The following is a 20,639-nucleotide window of genomic DNA, read 5'->3' as shown; positions in this document are numbered from 1 at the left end:
AAAATCTTAAAAGGCCAACTCAATAGAAGAATGGGCATAGCCACACAGCAAAGTAGAGGGCTGGACTATCACACAGCCATCTTCATACAAAGGGGCACAGGAATGAAAAGTACAAAAGAAAAACTAAGAGACCCAGAAAACAGGAAGAAAGTTTTCCACATCCATGTAATTGAGTTGCCAGAAGGAAAAAATGAAGGAAATAGAGAACAGGAAACATTTAAAATAACATTAAAGTGTCCTAGACTGAAAGAATGACCTGTATCCTCAGATTGGAAAGGTCTTTTAAGTGTCCAGCAGGTTAAATTTTTTTTTTTTTTTTTTGAGACGGAGTCTGGCACTGTTGCCCAGGCTGGAGGGCAGTGGCACGATCTCAGCTCACTGCAAGCTCTGTCCCGCGGCCAGCAGGTTAAATTTTAAAAGACCTAAATCCAAGCATATTTTGGATAAATTTTATAACATCAATGTGAAGAAATAAATCCCTTGAAAGCAACAAGAGTCAAATTATTGTCACAATTCTCCTGGCTTCACTGGTTGCAAGAAAACAAAAGAAGGATATCTTTACAATTCTCAGGACAGATTAATTTGAACCAAGTAATATATACTTAGCCAGTTGAAAGAAAAATAAATCCAAAAGAAGTGAGATACAAGCAGCAACATGGAAAAGATAAAAGTAATGGATTCATTTATGTGTTGACTGAGTATGTTTTAAATGAATAAATAATAACGATGATCTAAAATTAAAATCTCTGGAAATACATGGAAGATGGAGGTGTGAAGGAGAGAGGGCAATGGGAAAAAGAAAGGTGTGCAGAAATTCTTGTCTTGATAGGATACAATCAATCATATATATTAACAGAAAAAAATTAAAGTATGTGTATCAAAACCTTAAGGATATAAATTCCACAGCCTAGAGGAAAAAAAAGGACAAAGGAATTTAATCAAATGGAGAAAAGAAAAAAAGAACAAAAACTTCGACCCATCCAATGAAAAGGAAAAAAAATAAATAAAAGGTATATTAATCAGAAAACACAGTTACAATAGCAAAAGAGTCCAAATATATTTGTAATCATAATAAAATTAAATTAAAATTACTTTCACCTATGGAAAGACAGAGATTCACATGATATGAAAACAACAACAATAATAAATTCCAGGCACATGCTATTTAAAAGACATACACTGCAAACAAGACACATAGAAAAGTTAGAAATGAAAGAATGGAAATTATGTGCCTGGCAAATGCTGACAAAAGAGGAACAAATAGAGCAATGATTATATCAAATAAAGTGGCAGCTACTGCAAAAAGTTATATAAAAATTATATATAAAATTATATATAAAAATGATATTAAAAAGAATAAAAAGTAATACCTCATATTGATAAAAGGAACAATCCACAAAGAATGTGTAACAAAAAAAACTTTATACACCTAACAGTATTCCTTTGAGATCAATAAAGCAAATATGACAAGAATGCACAAATATAGGATATTTAAGTAGCATTTAATCCCTTGGGATATATTCATATCTCTACGTATCTGAATGGATGGGCAGAAAGACACACACATATATTAATAAACTAGGAACACACATTCTTTAATAACAGCCATGAGCAGTCTCAAAAACTGACCACATATTAGGCCACAAAGAAATTTCATCAAAATCTAAAATGCAAAAATCATCTAAGTCACATTTACCACAAAGCAATAGAATAAGAAAGTAAAAAAAGAATGGCAACAATGACTAAGCAGTAGAGAAATAGACTCTATTTTATCAGAAGAATTTTATAGACAATAAAGAGGTCATCACAAATCAAAAGGAAGACAGGCATCATGCAATGATGGACCTCATACGATAATGACCATAATGGAAATAAGTTTGAGATGAATTAAAAATAATAAGGGACAGAAAAATTGAGGAAAATATAGGTATATATTATTAGCCCTCTGAAAAGAAGAATTTCTAATTTCATGTGTAAAAGGAGACATACAATCTTTGAAATACAGGCTCTGCCACCACCATAAAAACATCAAAATCCTGCATGGTTAACATCATAATAAACACAATATCCAATGAAAAAATAATCAAATATGATACAATAAGGATAAATTCTTTGTAATGTCAAAAGCATGTATGTAAAATACTATATCATTAGTTGATAAGTAGGCAAAAATCACAAACAGCTACATCATGAAGTAGAAAATATAACTAGTAAATAATCATTAAATAAATTAAATGAAACTATTTTATCTTAACTTGGTTCAAATAAAAAAATGTGCACCATATACAAAAACCAACTCATAATGAATTAATGACTTAAGATACAAAACTTTGAAACTACTAGAAGAAAGTATTGAGAAAGAGCCCCATGACAATGGTCTGGGCAATAATTTTTTGGAAATGACCCCTAAAACACAGGCAATAAAAGCAAAAATGGACAAAGAGGATTACATCAAACTAAAAAGCTTGGCCCAACAAAAGAAAGAATCAACAGAGTGAAGAGAGGCCGGGCGCAGTGGCTCACGCCTGTAATCTCAGCACTTTGGGAGGCCAAGGCGGGTGGATCACAAGATCAGGAGATCGAGACCATCCTGGCTAATATGGCGAAACCCCGTCTCTACTAAAAATACAAAAAATTAGCTGGGTGTGGTGGCGGGCACCTGTAGTCCCAGCTACTCAGGAGGCTGAGGCAGGAGAATGGCATGAACCCGGGAGGTGGAGATTGCAGTGAGCCGAGATCACGCCACTGCACTGCAGCCTGGGTGACAGAGCAAGACTCTGTCTCAAAAAAAAAAAAAAAAAAAAAAGAAAGAAAGAAAGAATCAACGGAGTGAAGAGATAACCTACAGAAGACAACCTACAGAATGGGAGAAAAATATCTGAAAACTATACGTCTGATAAGGGCTTAATATTCAAAATATATAGAGAACACAACTCAATAGCAAGAAAGCAAATAGCCCAATTAAGAAACAGGCAAAGGACCTGAATATACATTTCTCAAAAGAAAAAATGCAAATAGCCAACAATAAATGTTTAAAATGTTTGACATCACTATTTATCAGGGAAGTGCAAATTAAAACTACAATGAACTATCACTTTACACCTGTTAGAAGGGTTATTATCGAAAAGACGAAAGATAAGTGTTGGTGAGGATGTGTGAAAAAGGAACCCTTGCATACTGTTGATGGGAAGGTAAATTAGTACTATTTTCCATTGTGGAAAAAGGTAAAAAGGTTCCACAAAAACCCAAAAATAGAACTACCATACAATCAAGCAACCCCACCACCGGGTATATATTCAGAGGAAATGAAATCAACGTGCTGAAGAGATGTCTGCACTCCCATGTTCTTTGCAGCACTATTCACAATAGCCAAGGTATGAAATCAACCTCAGTGTCCATCAACAGATGAATGAATAAAGAAAATGTGATATATATACACCATGGCATATTATTCAGCCATGAAAAGAATAAATCCTTTCATTTGCAACAATGTGGATGAACCTAGAGTTTATATTAAGTTAAATAAGCCATGCACAGAATGACAAATATCACATGATCTCACTCATATAAAAAAGTTGATCTCATAGAAACAGGGGCTGGGGCGGTTGGAGGGAAGGGTAGTTGGGTAGATGTTGGTCAAAGGATACAAAATTTCAGTTAAATAAGAGAAATAAGTTCAAGATATCTACTGTATAACATGGTGACTATAGTTAATAACCATATAGTATTCTTGAAAAATGCTTTAAAAAATTAAAAGAAACGCAAATTAAACAAAAATAAGTAAGCATTGTATTTCTTCTACTTAATAGTAATATATTTGAGTTTCACCTAGTGGAGATGACTCTACAATGAAATAGTCTTATAATTCAATTGTGGAATTATAAACTGATAAAACCTTTTCAGAAAGTAATTCAGCATTATTAATCAAAGTAATTCCATTTCTGGGAATATAGCCTAAGAAAATATAACAAAATATGGAAATATGCTACAGAAACAAAGATGCTCATTGCAAAATTGTTCATTAAGCAAGAAAAATAGAAAGCAGCTTAAAATCCAAAAATAGGTCTTAAGTCTGATACATCTTCTTTATAGGATATTATATATGCTCAAAGATTGTAACAAGGAAAATTTTTGATATAATGTTAAGTTAAAGAAGTAGAATGTCGAAATTAAAATAGCGATTACCAGGAGCTGAGGGGAGAGGAAAAATTAATTGTTTAATGGGTGTAGAGTTTCAACTTTGCAAGATCAAAAAGTACTGGAGCTCTGTTTTGCAACAATAAGATATACTTAACATTACTGAACTGTACACTTAAAAATAATTAAAATGGTAAATTTTATGTTATGTGTTCTTCACCACAATTTTTTAAAAATAGCAAACTGGAAATGCTGGAAAAAAAAAAAGAAGTAAAAGATGAAGTGCATGTTCCCTGTGATAAAACTATGAAAACTATAGGTATATGTAAAAGGAAAAAGTAGAAGAAAAGCATAAAATGATGACAGCGGCCATGTTACAAAGGCAGACGTTTTGGATTTCTTTATTATTCTTGAGTTTTTAAATTTTTTGTAATATTTATATCAAAATTTCTATTTGTATGCATAATTACTTATTGCTGTAGTCATAAAGTTAGTGGCAAGTCAGGACTGGAATACAGGTTTTCCTGGCTCTGAGCCCTGTACTCACGTGTAAGATTCAGTCACGTGAGACCATTGGCTCCAGGTGAGGAGGACCCCCTGCCAGGGCTGTCCCTTCAAAACTTGGTGCCCAGGGCCTGAACAACTAGGTGGGGCTCCTCCTGAGAACTATTGCTGTGGAATTTTAGCAATGACCAACCAGACAGATTAAGGGATCTTGAACTCCTTTCTCAGATAAAAGCAGAGTTACTGTACTGACAGAAATTGAGGGATAAACAGGTAAATGGTAACTCATTCACTGTTCAGGGTTCCTGTGATCCCCAGAGAGAAAAGACTCTGGAGATTCACGCATGTGAGGTCCCAGGAGAGGACAAGACAGAAAACACAACAGCAAACACATCCCAGCCCATGCCAGAAAGCCTGCCAGGGTTTTCCAATTTGCTATTTTCCATTCCCTTTCACTCCTTAATCTTTAAATCCAAAAAGCTGAAAGATTCCAATAAACCTCTGTCGTTTCCAATCCTTGCAGCCCCACGCAAATCCTGAAGAGCAATTATTTTTGTGGTGTCTGACAAGGTCATTGTTATCTGGCCTTGCAGCTCAGAGGGATCAAACCGAGGACAGGCATATCAGGGTAAACAGACGATGCCCAGGAGCATGTGGAGGCTTCTTCAGGGTGGTCCCCTGCACCCTGCTGCCATCACAGGTCCCACCTCCCATCCCCAGCTTGGTCACTATGAGGACCACCTGCTTCTTAGCCCCACCACAGAGTGACTCTGAGCCTCTCCTTCCCAGCTGGAGAAAAAGGACCGTCTCGCTTCCTCTCAAATGCCCCTGGGCTTTTGTTCCCACAGTCAGAATGTGTGTTCTATAAACAGTTCTTACTTGTCTGATCTTTTCACCATCCTTTTCTTTGGTAATTGTTCAGGTTGTTTTTCTCCCTATTTTTTTTAATTTTTTTGAGACAGGGTCTTACTTTGTCACCCATGCTGGAGTGCAGTGGCACCATCACAGCTCACTACAGCCTCGACCTCCTGGGCTCAAGTGATCCTCCCGCCTCAGCCCCTCAAGTAGCCAGCCACCATGCCCGGCTAATTTTTTCTATTTTTTTAGTGACACAGTTTCACCATGTTGCCAATCCTGGCTCCCTACCTTAACCCAGTCCTGGTTCCTGTTCTGATAGATGCTCAACATCAGTTGATATTCAGACTGGGATTGTCACCCACCCATTCATTCATTCATTCATTCATTCATTCATCCACACGCATGCATGGAGACCCTGCTTCCACCACCCCTTGTGGTTTCAGATGCTGCAGCACAGGGGTGAGGCTCCTGCTTCCAGATCTTCTATTTGAATAGAGGAGCCAGTAAGTAGAGAAACACATTTTTTAAAAGTAAACAAATAGGACTTACTCACTTTACCTCTTTACTTTGTTTTAAAATTATTGAATTTTTTTAAGAGACAGTGTCTCATGGTCACCCATGCTGGGATGCATGATCATAGCTCACTGGAGTCTTGACCTCATGGGCTCAAATGATCCTCTCACCTCAGCCTCCCAACATGCTGGGATTATAGGCGTGAGCCATCTTGCCTGGTCTGACTTTACATCTTAAATATATGTGAAATAACTTATCTTTTCCCTCTCCACTGCCAGAACTATGGTTCGCACTGCTGTTACCTCCATCTGGACCAAGAGCCCCATACAGATCTTGCTGCTTCACTTCTCTACCCCAGTCCCCCCAGGCCCCACCAGCATTCTCCAGAAAGCAGCCAGCATGGTCTTTTCAAATATCCATCAGATTACATTGCTCCCTGCTAAAAGCCATTACATGGTGTCCATCTCACTAAAATTACTTTCAGATTTCTTATCTCACTCTGGAAGGCTTTCCATGGTCTCTGCTCATTTCATCACCACTCTCCATGTCCTCACGCCCTGCACACAGTGTCTCTGCTCCACAAACATTTCCCAATTAATCCTCAGCTCTGGGTCTTCCCTTCTGTTTCTTTTCTTGGGAATGTTCTTCCCCCAGATCATTGCAAGATTGGCTCATGGAGGTCTTCTCTGACCACCCGATCTGGAGCCCAGTACTTTGCCGCCATTACCCATTCTTCTTTATAGGGTTTACTACAATCTAAAATGGTCTCGTTTGCTTGTCCAGGTGCCTGCCTCCTGCCCATTCCTCAGCAAACTATCTGCTCTATTGGGGCAGGTGTCTCACTCACTGGCTCACTACCGAGTGCACCCTCTTCTAGAACAGTGATGACTGGTACATAGTGAGTACTCACTACTGAAAATTAATAAATGCATTAATCCTTTCAAAGGAAAAGTAAGAAGGGCATTGGATACTAAGTTAAACCTGTGGTTTTACTCAATTATTCAACGTTTTCTCAGGAAATAGTGTATGTGCTCTTAGCTTAATAATTCCATCATTTGGTCTCTTCTCTCTAGTGGCTTTAATCCTGATTCTCTCCAAGGCCAGATGTTACAGCACAGAGCAGCTCTTCTCTGTGATGAAGGGAGAGGAAATATAACAATCTGGCCAGCTGATTCTAGGGTTATAGACACAGAAGCATGAATATTTAGATTCCAGGCATTTCAGCTGACAGAAACATTTTATATCAGTTCTAATGAAAAGGATTGACTAGGTTTCACTTATTGCTTGCTAACTGGAATTTTGTTAGGCACAATTACATAATGCAGAAGTATTTGAGCTGTGCCTACCCACATTAGAATCCTAAACTAGGTTTCAAAGGGACTACATTCCATGTTGAAGAAATTCCTAGTACTGCTAACTTTCCTGGAAATAAAAGGTATCCCTCCCTAAGACTGACACTTTTATGGCCAGAAATGTACATTTAATCTATTTGTTTTAAACTCTAATATATTATGGATGCCTAAATAAAGCCAAATGCCTATCAGAAAGCAGTTGAGAAAAGAAAATCTGCCTAGAAAACTATTCTTATGATCTCTGCTAGGTAAGAATAAAATGTACCACCCAAGACAGGCAAGACCACACTCCCATGGTCAAATGTAAGGACAGAAAATGAGCCACAACTCGCATTGTAGCCCCTGAAAAAAAAAATTATCGATAGGTCCAAATGCGTCTTCTAAAAATGCTGACTCACTGAAAATTATTGCCATTTAATAAATAGGAAGCAAGCTATTACATTGTTTGCCAAACTTTCTCCCACATTTCTGAAATATATTCTTTAATAGCTCAATAACATCTAGGAGCACTAGAGGCCAGTTAAATTCATCTAAAAAGGAAGGACAAGATTTCTGCCTCACCCAGCACATCTGCGTTGGGTGGGTATGCCAAGAAAATAGGAATCAAGGTGGCTATCACCTCTCCACTGGACAGGTCCCCAAACCCAGCCCAGAGGGAAAGCACTTTTTTTCCCAGGCAGCCTCCAGGAATACGGAATACTTTTGGAAGGAGAAGAGCCATGGACGGGTGAGTCCTTACCCCAGGATGCACAAACACTACAGCAAGACACCAATGACTGCCAGAAGTTCGGCGGTTCCTCCTTCTCCGGAGCAGCAGGCCCAGACTTCACCCGGTAGCCATTATGGAACAGGTCCCCCAGGGACTTCTTGCGGCGCCTGCCGGGTCTGTAAAGCTCTGTGCCAGTTCCGCTGGATGGGTTGTGGTACACCAGAATCTTACTGGGGATCATGGTAGAAGGAGGGAGATGGGCTAGGCTTTCGGCTCCCTTCCGTTCACTTCTTGCAGGAGCCAATGCTCTAGAAAGACCTGGAGGAGCCTGTGTTCCTCTGACCCGTGCTGCAAGCAGGTCCTTCTGTCCAGCGCAGTGTGGGTCACCAGCATCTATGTCCTGGTGGAGCCAATAGACACTCTCTCCTCCCTCACCCTCCAGTCCCTCTTGCAAGAACCCCGGCATGCTCGGGGCACTGGATGCACGCAGCCACATCAGAAAGGCCGTTAAGAGGGGCGGGGGAAGCGCTCTGATCCACGATGTCCTGCGAGCTGATCAATCAGCTTCACGCTGGAAATAACCATGTAAGCTCCTTTGGACATGGTTTAGGGGGATAAAAAGAGAAAAGGCTATAATTCCTCAAATCAAGTGGTATACAATAGAGTGTGAGAGAGGCTTCAGTTTGGGGCCCACTAAGTCGTTTCTTTTATTTTAGTAATCCTGCTTAACAACTGAGGACTCATAAGGAGGACTCCCTTAAAGGATGTGATGCCCAACGAGAGAAAAACTGAATTGTCCCACTCCTCCTGTCGTGGCCACCTCCCACCACTAACATAACCCAAATACGCAAATCCTCTGCTAATCCTACATACAGGACTGAGGAAGAAGAGGGATTCTGGGCTTTCCAGAGGAAGATGGGAGGAGACACTCATTAGACACTCAAAGAATGAGTGTCTCCTACTTCTTTGTCCACCCCCTACTTCTTTGTCCCATTGTTTTCAGCATCTTCTCTCATTACCAACCCCAGCCCCCTCTTAGTTCTCTGTTACAGGCTACATTATGGACGCCCTACCCCTGCCAAATTCGTAGGTTGAAGCCCAAACCCCAGTGTGATGGTATTTGGAGATGAGGGACTTTAGGGAGTGATTAGGTTTAGACAAGATCAAGAGGATCGGGCCCTCATGATGAGATTAGTGCCATTATAAGAAGAGAGACCAGAGAGTGTGCTCTTTCTCCCTCTCTGCCATGTCAGGACACAGTGAGAGGGCAGCCGCCTGCAAGCCAGAAAGAAAGCCCTCACCAGAACCTGACCATGCTGGAATGCTGATCTCAGATGTCCAGCCTTCAGAAGTGTGAGAAAATAAATCTCTGTTATTTCAGCCACCCAGTTTTTGATATCTTGTTAAGGCAGCCCAGAGTGACTATGACAGTCTCCCTTCCAAGGGTACTGAGTGTAAACAAAAACATGACACAGACAGAGAGAGGGGAAACATTAAAAATATAAACAGGAAAATATCCACATTCCACAAGTTGTTAGTTGAGGCTCCCCATAATTTAATCCCCACTTATTTTTTCAGACCTCTAGCAAGGCTAAAATTATTGGTAGAATTTTCAAAGCATAACATTTCTTCTCAATGTGGATTAGTTCATTCACCCGACCATGATGTACTGAGCATCTATTATGTGCCAAGCATTTTGCTGGGTACTGGGTATTTGCTGATTAACAGGAACAATGCATAAGTCCAGCCTTGGTGGCATTTATCGTATAATCAGAGAGTGAAACAATATATCATAACTGTAATTAACAATTTGGGTAAAGTGCTGTAAAGAAAAACGCTAAGTAGGCTGGGCGCAGTGGCTCATGCCTGTAATCCCAGCACTTTGGGAGGCCGAGGCGGGCAGATCATGAGGTCAGGAGATAGAGACCATTCTGGCTAACACGGTGAAACTCTGTCTCTATTAAAAAATACAAAAAAATTTAGCCAGGCGTGGTGGAAGGCACCTGTAGTCCCAGCTACTCGGGAGGCTGAGGCAGAAGAATGGCATGAATCCAGGAGGTGGAGCTTGCAGTAAGCCAAGATTGTGCCACTGCACTCCAGCCTGGGTGACAGAGGGAAACTCCATTAAAAAAAAAAAAAAGAAAAGAAAAGAAAAAAGAAAAAGGAAAAACTCCAAGTAGTTATCTGAGTATGTGTATGTGTATGTTACATAAATGTGTATCTGAGTGAATGTGTATGGAAAATGTGACATACGTATGAAAAAGGGCTTCACAATAATTCTGTATCCTAATGATACAGTAGCAGACAGCCAGGTAAAAAGATTATGGTGATGGCAATTTTTTTAGGCCGAGGGAACAGCATGACGAATATCTTGAAGAGGGAAGTAGATGGCCTGGTCCTGACTTGAAAGAAACTCAATGTGTTTAAAAAGAAATTGGTGGGAAACTAACTCTCCAACACCTAAAGTTGTCTGGAAATGATAGACATAACTACAGGTCCTACAAACACTAAGAGGATAATTTTAAAGTATTAGGAATAATATTATGTCTCCAAAACTTGACACCCTAATGAAATGAACAAATTCCTTTAAAAATACAATTTTCTCCAACTGACACAAGAAAAAATAGAAAATGTAAACAACTACATATCTGTTAAATAAATGGAAACTTCAACAAAAAACATTCCCACAAAGAAAATTTCAGGTTCAGGCAGTTTCCATTGCAGAATTCTACCAAATATTTATGGTGGAAATAATACCAATATTACACAAACTCTTTCAGAGACTGGAGGAAAAGAGAACCCAACTTGTTTTATAATGCCAGAATAATCATGACATTGAAACCTAATAAGAGTATTACAAAAAGAAAAAAAATTACAGAAAAAGATATGTCATCAACATAGATACAACAATCCTTAAATAAATACTAGTCAAATGAACCCAGCAGTATATAAAAAGAATAATACTTTAGAATCGAGTAAATAGAGTCTATCCCATGAGTAAAAGATCGGTTTAAAAAATGAAAATTAATTAATGTAATTCACCACATTAGAAAATTAAAAGAAAAATCATATGATCATTTTAATAGGCATCAAAAAATAATGAAACTATGTTGTGTTAAGATAATGTGTTGTGCCCCCCAAAAAGACAAGTTGATTAATGAAACAGAGTTCTGAAATAGACCCATATATAGTCAATTGATTTACAACAAAAGCACCAATACAACTCATTGAGAAAAAGAAAGTCATCTCCACAAATGGAAGGAAAAACGGATATCTACAAAGGGAAAGAAATCAGTCTCAACTCTTACCTAACACAATCTACAAAATTAGTTTGAGATGGATCACTGACTTCAATGTAAAAGCTAAATCTGAAGCCTCTATAAACAAACACAGCAGAGTGTCTTGAGGACACTCAGATAAGCAAAGACTTCTTAGATAGGACACAAAAGGCATTCACATTTTTAAAAAGACTGATAAATTAAATATCAGTAAAATAAAAAACTTCTCATAAAAAGATAATAAATTAAAAGATAAGCCACAGATTAAGAGGAAACACTTGCAGTACATTTATATGACAAAGAACTTACAGAAATAAAAATTAAAACTACAACAAGGTGCCACCACAAATCCATTAGAATGGCTAAAATTTAAAAGTTGACATTATCAAGTGTTGGTGAAGAAACAAAGCAGCTGGCACCCTCACACGTTGCTAGTAGAAGTGTAAAATGGTGTATCTTCCTTTGGAAAACTGGCAGTTTCTTGTAATGTTAAATATACATCTATCCTATGACCCAGAGACTCAATTTCTAAGTATTTACCCAAGAAAAATAAAAATATATGTCCACAAAATCATTTGTACAAGGATGTTCATAACAGCTTTATTCAAAATAAGCCAAAGTTGGAAACAACCTAATGACCATCAACAAGGTGGTTTGATAAACAAATTGTGGTATATCCCATAATGGAATATTAGCAGCAATAAAATGGAAGAAATTATTAATGTATACAACAATATATACAAATATCAAAAATCTTATTTTGAAGGAAAGGAGCTAGTCAGAAAAGAGAATATCCTGCATGATTCCATTCATATAAAAATTGAGAGCAGACAAGACTAATCTATGGTGATTGAAGCCAAGATAGTGATTTTTCTATGTTCAAGGGAGGAGAGAGCAGATATTGACAGAAATGGGCATAAAGAAACATTCCAGGATAATGAAAATGTTCTCTATGTTGATATGGATGACAGACCATTTTACAGCGGTGCATATCTCTGTCAGAACTCACTGAATGCACCCTCAGGATCTATGCATTTTATTGCATGTATAATATACTTATTAAAAACATTGAGATGGGCTGCCATGTTAGATGGTATCTCCCTGTCAACAGAGATACTTAAACAGAGGCTGTTTGTACCAATTTAGAGAACACTAAAGTTTCACCTGATGCCTAAACAGAGATCATCTGCTGTAACCCTGTAAATTCCCTCCCAACTTCCAGTGGGCAGTATGGTATGAAACCCCAGCAACTCAGAGATGGCTGGTTTAATTGGAGAAGTGAAGGATTTGTATTCAGGCTCTGCCACCAGCAGCTGCACATCTGAGTAAGTTATGTAACTCCTAGCCTCATTTCCTCATCTCTGAAATAGAGATTATGACATCTACTTCACAGATGAACTATCCAGATTAAAAAAAATGATGTTTGCAAAGCTCTGCACAGGGTCTGACACTCAGCAAATTCTCCTCCAAAAATCTGCCAAAGCACTAGGGCCCAGTCAAACTGGCCTATATTCTGCCATCGAATGCCCCATCATCACTGGGCAATCTGGTCTCCTATTGTAAATAAAAACCCCACCTGTCTCCATGGGGCATATCTGCCAGCCTCTTCCTAGGACCCTATAGGTGTGGCAATAAATGTGGTCCCTGGAACCAGCAGCAGGGGATTTGGTTCCTGGCATCTCCACATACGAGCCACATGCTCTTGGAAGTTATTCCAACCCTGCCTCAAGTCTCTGACTCTTAAAATGGGAAACACTTTTCAAGATAAATCTGTTCATCACAAGAAAGGATTTCTTATAAATTTAAAATATTTAAAAGAGAATTCTATGCAAACGTATGCACACATACAAGTGAATGTGGGCCCATTTCTCTGGACATGTGTCTATTCCAAAAAAAACTGTCATAAACTGTATCCTCATTTTGCACTCCTCCCACCAGTGTGTCCCATGGTGCCACCTGGTATTGTCTGCCTAAAAGAATTCTAGGAGGGCTTCATGTGTCTCTGAAGTCATAGACCTTCATCTACCATCACTGGGAAAACTCTCTTGCTCCTCATCCTCTGCATTAGGTTTGTTTTTCTGAGACAGAAGTGGTCAGAGGAAAAGGACACTGGAATCCATTCATTCATTTAAAAATATTGACCAAGAAATGAACTCAGACGAAATTGACCTCTTCAGTGAAGTCATATCTAATTCCCTCAACCCTGTACAAAATAATAGTACATTTATTCAACAACAGATTTTCATTGAGTACCTATTTAGAAAAGAGACGGAATCTGGGCCCAGTGTTATAGGATTCAAATCCCAGCTCTGCCGTTAATTGGGAGTGAGCATTAGCAAGTTCCTCCAACTCAAATTATCTCAGTTTCCCCAACTATGAAATGGGAACAGTAATAGTAACCTACCTCATGGGGTTATTGTGAGGAATGAATTAATATCTATAACAGTTAAAATTGTCCTTGGCACATAGCAAATGTTCAGTCAGTGCTTGCTATGATTATTACTAGGAGCCAGATACTGGGCTAACCATATTGGGGATACAAATGTGATTTGCTCTAAATCTATCCTCAAAAAATGTACAGTCTTGAGGAGCTGTTTACAATCTACATTTGTATTTAGCTAAGATAGGAAAGATGACTATCTACATAATTTTAGGGGACGATTCACCAGCTCCCAAAATAAATTAGCCTTCTTCTCTTCCTTGTTTATTGGTGCCTAAAATTCCCCCATAAGACAGCAGCATTACCCAGGAAGAAAAAACTGTGCTTTGGGGTCAAATGGATGTAAGTTTGGACCCTGGCTCTGCTCCTGATGCACTGAGAGAAGCTGGCTGCTTATATGAAACCTGAAAGCCTATGACTGCATGTGAAAAATAAAGATGAGAAGCTGGGTGCGGTGGCTCATGCCTGTAATCTCAGCACCTTGGGAGGCCAAGGCAGGCAGATAGGTTGAGGCTAGGAGTTTGAGACCAGCCTAGCCAACATGGCGAAACTTCGTCTCTTCTAAAAATACAAAAATTAGCCAGGTGTGGTGGCCCACACCTATAGTCCCAGCTTCTGAGGAGGCTGAAGCAGGAGAATCGCTTGAATCCAGGAGGTGGAGGTTGCAGTGAGCGGAGATGGTGCCACTACACTCCAGCCTGGGTGACAGAGCAAGACTTCATCTCAAAAAAAAAAAAAAAAAGAAAGACAAAGAAAGAAAGAAAAAAGATGAGAATTATGCCTCTAAGGGGCTGTGACAATAAATTGATCTACGTGTGTTTTAAAATGCCTTTCACACAGAATATGCTACATAATCACTCATTCCTGGTCTCCTCCAGAAGTCCCTGCACTTGGCCTCTCTCTCTCGGGTGTAATGGATTGGTCCCTATTGAAATACATTTCCTTTTGGGAGTCATTTATCCCTCAGTTAGAAAGAAGTATTGACCATGGGGAAGGGGGACTGTGAAGCCACCTGGGCACGGCAGAGGGGGCCAGGCAGAGGAGGGAGCACAAAAGAACGAACAATGAAGCACATAGAGAAATAAAACCTAACTCGACTTGCAAGCCAGCGATGGCCCTATTTTTAGCTGACAAGTGAGTAATCTGATATGTGTGACTTGAAACAGGGAACACAAACATCAAGGCTGAATCTGTGACCAGGCACATATAACTTGTACTATAACTTATTCCCAGAATTCTAGACTGTTTGAATTAAGTGTCTGCAGGTCACTTCTTCACACACTTACTCTTATTAAGTTTGGGAACTAGAAGCCTGTGTCATTTGCACAGGTCTCAAGTTACAAGGGAAAAAGATGCTTTGCTTTGGTCTCTGGTTTGACTATTCCAAAGAATCTTTCCTAATCTCCAATTCATCTTTGTCTCCCACCCCACCGGCCTCCCTCCCTCCTTCCCTTCCCCCTGAAAGCTAACCATCAGAGGGGTGGAGTAGCCTGTAATTCAGCCCATTCTTCCCTCATCCCTTTCCCCTTCATCATCAGCTAGCAATGAAAGTCACTATCCTCTTGGACCTCCCATTTCTGGGCATTGTCTGTCCCAGAACCCCATGCAGGACGTTGGAGACAAGTGAATCTAACCTCGTCCAATCTCCCTCTTCTTCCCCAAGACAAAAACCTGAACTCAAAGAAGAGAACTGGAATAATCCTCCCTAATCCCACTTTCCATGGTGAGCCCCAGCCAGGACGCTGACACATGGCCCCAACTTTTTCTCCTGCCTGATGTCTGGACCCACAGCGGACAGATGGTGGTCCCTGGTCACCGAAGTACCCACAGGTTTGATTTTTGAGACTTTTATCTCTGTTGACTACAGGGAGGACCTGAATCAGTTTACATGGTTAAGATAAAAGCGCCATGTACAAGGATAAAGCAGGACAGGGCCCCCACCACCTAAAAGTAGAAGGGATGGGGATTGCCAGGCAGCACCTGCCACCACCAGGAAAAGACTGAGAAAGGGACACTTCAGGCACAACATGTAAGGAGGTGCTCCTTTTAGGACTGACCCTGCCTTTGCATAGCCCTGGGAATGAGCCACCCTCACGTTTGCACCAAGGCCTCTCTCTTGCCTCATCCTGCACCTGCCATGAGTTTACTACTGAGCTCACCTCTGAAATTGGCTCTGCATTGCCCGTCACCTATGGCAAGAGAGAAACAACTAGGTTATGATTATTGTAAACTGAGGAAACCTATAAAGCCAATTCAGAGATCAACTCTATCCTAAAATTAAATTCAAGCCGAATTTTTGTGCCAGCGGCTTTGAATAAAGACTGAAGAACACGGTGAGTTATATCTTCAATTACAGTTTACAAAGAACAGAGGTACTCCTTCCAAAAGGGGACTCTTGATTTAGCTCTCTATAAGGACAGAAAGCATAGCACTGAATCCTGGGTCAGCAAAAACATTTTCACAAGGGCCTCAGGTATCATGAGATTTAGCTCTGTTTAATTCTGATGCTCAACATTAATTTAAGGAAAATGAAGTACTTGTTTTGGGGGGGATTAATTTGCTACCAGGCACACCTCAGCTGTGTTTTGTTCTGAAGCTCTAAATTAGCACCAGGATCAACCTGGATAATCTAAATCAGGGGTTGGCAATTTTTTTCTTTAAAGGACCAGATCATAAATATTTTGGGCTTTGTAAGCTGCACAATCTCTATTGCAAGTGCTCAATGCGGCCATTGGAGTGAGAAAACTAGCCAGAGATGATACAAAAATGAATGAGCTTGGCCTCGTTCCAGTAAAACTTTCCTTCCAAAAATAGGTGATGGACCAGATATAGCCTGTAGGCCATAGTTTGTCAACCTCTGATGTAGCTGACATCTTGAAACAAGGAAGGAATGTTTAATTTGAGAACAGGTACTTCCACATTTCACAAGGTAGAAATCTGTAAAGAACAACATTTGGAAGTTCCTTCTGTTTCCTGCAACACTCACTTTAGAACCTAATATCATGCTATTTTTATTGCTCTGGCTTAATTCAGTTATATAGAAATCATTTCTATTCAAACAGACGATGAAATCCTTGAGGTCAAGGTCTCTGTCCAACTTATTTGTGTATAATCCATCGTGCCTAGCACAGCTGGGAACTTTGCACTTGCTTAAAGTGTTTTCTTCCCTTTCTGAAGGAGAGTGATTCACATCTCTGCTTTTGACATGCAAGGACTTGACGATCTATTTAACCTAAGGGGAGAAAGAGTCTCTTTCAAAGAATGGATTGTCATCCCCTTCTCCCTGCCCCTGCCATGTACATTATGCTTCTAATCAGTCTGGAATAAAGCAATGTCATGGGCATAAACTAATTTCTTCCAATCTAAAACAAGTTAGCAAGTCTCATTTTGTAATTCTAAAGTCTTCAGCTCATGTGTTTATTTCAATATTTTTTCTTATAAATAAATGGCTGTGTGACTTGTCTCCTTCTTTGTGTTCATATCCCAATGTCCAGTGTAGAGTGGCCTTCACTAAATATGTGTAGAAGGAATGAGGAAATGAATGCAAGATGGGTTTAGCTCATAAACCCTTTGCTTTGTTAGAGGCCTTTGCCAACTCTTTTAGGCAGTTACAATATTCTGATGGGCAAGACGTTGTGATGTTGGGCTGCCTGGTCAAACCCATGCCTAGTGAAATAATCCGTTTCCAATCTCAGCCTGCATCCTAACCCCAATTTGTCCCTGAGTGCAAGGTCACCGATCTGAATTTGAATGGCAGGCTTTGTTGACCTAACAACTCTGTTAGGCTCACCCATTTCTGCATACTACTGGTGAGTGACAGAGGATGGACACTGAAATCTCCATCTTTTCATAGAACCTGTGCAAGAGGCACAAAACCATCTGCTTAGTGGTCATGTGGCAGCAGACAGTATCTCAGAAGTCCTCGCAGCATGTGACTTCACTGATGAAGATGGATCACACCTGAGCAGGGATTCTTGATCTCTGCAAAACAGCTCATACACAACAGGAACAATCTCACAGATAAGAAAAACTCCAGAAGTTGGTCTCGGGCTATGAAAATGTCTGCCACAATATGATTTATGTGAAAATAAATAAAGTGGGTCTACTACTTTATCATTAGCAATAAGTGGATTCTTTCTTCCTGCCACAGACAAACTGAGGATGTAAATAAACACCACACTCGCATTGTTGCTTATGCTGTTGTTCTTCACCCACTGCCTGAGGTGTAGGTTTGCAAATAAAATCAAACCATCATTATTCTGGACTGATTATCCAATTAGAGGATGAAATAGGCCAGCCCTGTCTTCCTTCTTCTTCCATCAAATGCCGTTCTTGTAGCCATTTCACTGACAACATGAGGGGCCAACAGAAGAAATAAACAGGCATAAATCTCAAACCCAGGAAATTTATGTGAGCAAAGGGAAAGAATCCAGATATATAAAATGAATTAATCATCAATAAGTCACCACATCCCTATTACATGGTAAGTTCTTTTCTGGGAGCTGTTAGGGCCAGAAAGGGACTGTAAGACAGTTCCTGCTTTAAAGAAGTACAAACAATCACCAAAAATAAAAGCAAAACTGAAAAACAGCAAATAAATAATCATAATCATTTATCAGAACCAACTATGGACTATGGATAGTTTAAAAGTGCTGAGAGCATAGCCCACATGGCAGAAGTGCATACATAATGCAAAACCTTACATTGGCTGACAATTTCAACTTCCTTTCATGATCATTCTTCTATCAGAACCGCTGAGAGAGATAAAGAAGATAATAATAACAAAAGAACTTCAAGTTTCTGGTGGTTCTAAGTAGGTTCTAGTTTCAGGAGTATTCCAACACACTATGTTACCTTAGACAAGTCATGTTCTCTCTTTGTGATTAGGTTTCTCATCAAAAGGAAGGAAAGAAGGAAGGGAGGAAGAAGGGACTGGGAATGTTGGTAATAGATAACCCCTAATATCCCATTCAGATCAAATTTCTATAATTATAATGTGGCTCTCTGCCTCTGGAGGTCACTCATCAACAAAGAAATATAACTTTAAAAATAGCCGAAGTAGGAAAAATAACAATCATTCTCATAAATCTGCAGTTTCTTTCTCTCTCTCTCTCTCTTTCTTTCTTTCTTTCTTTCTTTCAGATGGAGTCTTGCTCTGTCACCAGGCGGGAGTGCAGTGGCGCGAGATCAACTCACTGCAACCTCCACCTCCTGGGTTCAAGCGACTCTCCTGCCTCAGCCTCCCAAGTAGCTAGGACACAGGTGACAGTCACCAGGACCAGCTAATTTTTGTATTTTTAGTAGAGATGGAGTTTCACCATGTTGGTCAGGATGGTCTTGATCTCTTGACCTTGTGATCTGCCCCCCTCGCCCTTCCAAAGTGCTGGGATTATAGGCACGAGCCACCGCACCTGGCCATAAATCTGCAGTTTCTATAGCTACTTTGCAACTATGAACAAATGCTAGTGTACACAGAAAACTCCCTCCCTCCTGTAAGCTTCTTATGCATGCCACAGACTCTGGCCTCCCAGCTGGGCCAGATACATTTGAATGCTGGAGCACTCAGCCGATTAAGATACCTAATTTCTGAATGATCCCACTCACACCAGGAGGACAGTGTTTAGAGCAAGATGTTACATCTCAGTGGACTCACCTTGTAGAATGATTTCTTTTTATAAATGCTAATTGCAACTCACTAATTAAGAGAGATGTTACACTGGGCAGGAAAATCATTGAGTCAGGAAATCTTGCAATTTTCTCTAGCATATTTCATGAATCAAAAGTCTTGATCTGATGCAGTTTTTTCATGGCCTAGAGGGCAGAATAGGAGCTGAATACCACAGCTTCTCTTCGTAAGTCTGGTAAGGAAATGGACCCCCAGTTTAAAAGGGAGTCAAATGTCCATCCTGGGAGAATTAGCAGAGTATTGTGGTTAAGGGCAGAGGCTTTGAAGACAGGCCTGGACTAATTTATTTTTGCCTACTGTTTAGGACAGAAGGTCCAAGACTGTCTTTTTCATCTTGTCGTCTCAGCATTTAGGATAGCAAGGGGCACATAGCAGGTGCTAAATAAATGTGTTGTGAAATTTAAGTCCTGGTTCTACCATGCATAAGCTATTTCCTAGAGTACCTTCCATAACCTCTTGGAGACTCTTTTGTTTTGTGTGTGTGTGTGTGTGTGTGTGTGTGTGTGTGTGTTGTTGCTGTTGTCATTATTTTGTAAAATGGGATGTCTCAGGTGGGGTTCCTCTGCAGGAGAACCTGAGAAAAGGATTTAATTACAAATAGTTAACTTGGGAAGTGATCTCAGGAAACACCAGTAAGGGAACAGGGAAGTGGGGAGGAGATGGGAAAGCATTCATGAAGAGTTTGTTATCAAGCATTTATCACTGTGGGCAACTAAAGGAAAATCCCACTGGGGTACTCTGGGAGCCAGGGTCTACACATTGCTTTATGTGTAAACGGAAGAGCCTTCCCACTGTGGGGTGAGGGGCTGGGGTATTGATCCATCACCTCCTGTTGGTCATTGGTTGAGGGGGTATTAAGTCCCTAGCACTTACGACCTGTAGGCAGGCCCACAAGCAAGCTTCAGTGACTGGAGAAAGTCCTCCGGCAAAGAAATGCAGATGCTGGCAATTCAAAATCTAGCCACCTGCACTATAGGTAAGGGCAAGGGGGTCTGGGTTGTGGTGACAGGCACCAACAGAGCCAGCCTCCCAAGAATAATAAAACCTATGTCTTAGGTTGATGTGAGGCTTAAATGAAGCAGTGGATTGGAAGGACTGATTGCGACCCTGCACACTGTACCTCCATTCACTGAGGGCTTCCTGCTGTCATGAGAACATGGAA

At 40.1% G+C, this 20,639-nt stretch overlaps 1 protein-coding gene and 1 long non-coding RNA gene across 13 annotated transcripts in view; one reads left to right on the top strand and one right to left on the bottom strand.

Annotated features, from left to right (window-relative positions):
- The window catches only part of KCNMA1 (potassium calcium-activated channel subfamily M alpha 1), an 838,033-nt gene that overhangs the window by 259,208 nt on the left and 558,186 nt on the right, over nt 1–20,639 (bottom strand). The gene's annotated exons all lie outside the window — the stretch shown is intronic.
- Nucleotides 8,524–17,910, top strand: LOC103891652 (uncharacterized). The gene is made up of 3 exons (XR_655904.4): nt 8,524–8,658; nt 15,455–15,621; nt 17,645–17,910. It is a non-coding gene; the product is annotated as an uncharacterized LOC103891652 (long non-coding RNA).

The sequence above is a fragment of the Pongo abelii genome, chromosome 8, assembly GCF_028885655.2.
Source record: "Pongo abelii isolate AG06213 chromosome 8, NHGRI_mPonAbe1-v2.0_pri, whole genome shotgun sequence".
In the NCBI taxonomy this organism is placed as follows: Eukaryota; Metazoa; Chordata; class Mammalia; order Primates; family Hominidae; genus Pongo; species Pongo abelii.
Note: the sequence above shows the minus strand (reverse complement) of the source record. Positions and strands in the feature narration are given on the sequence as shown.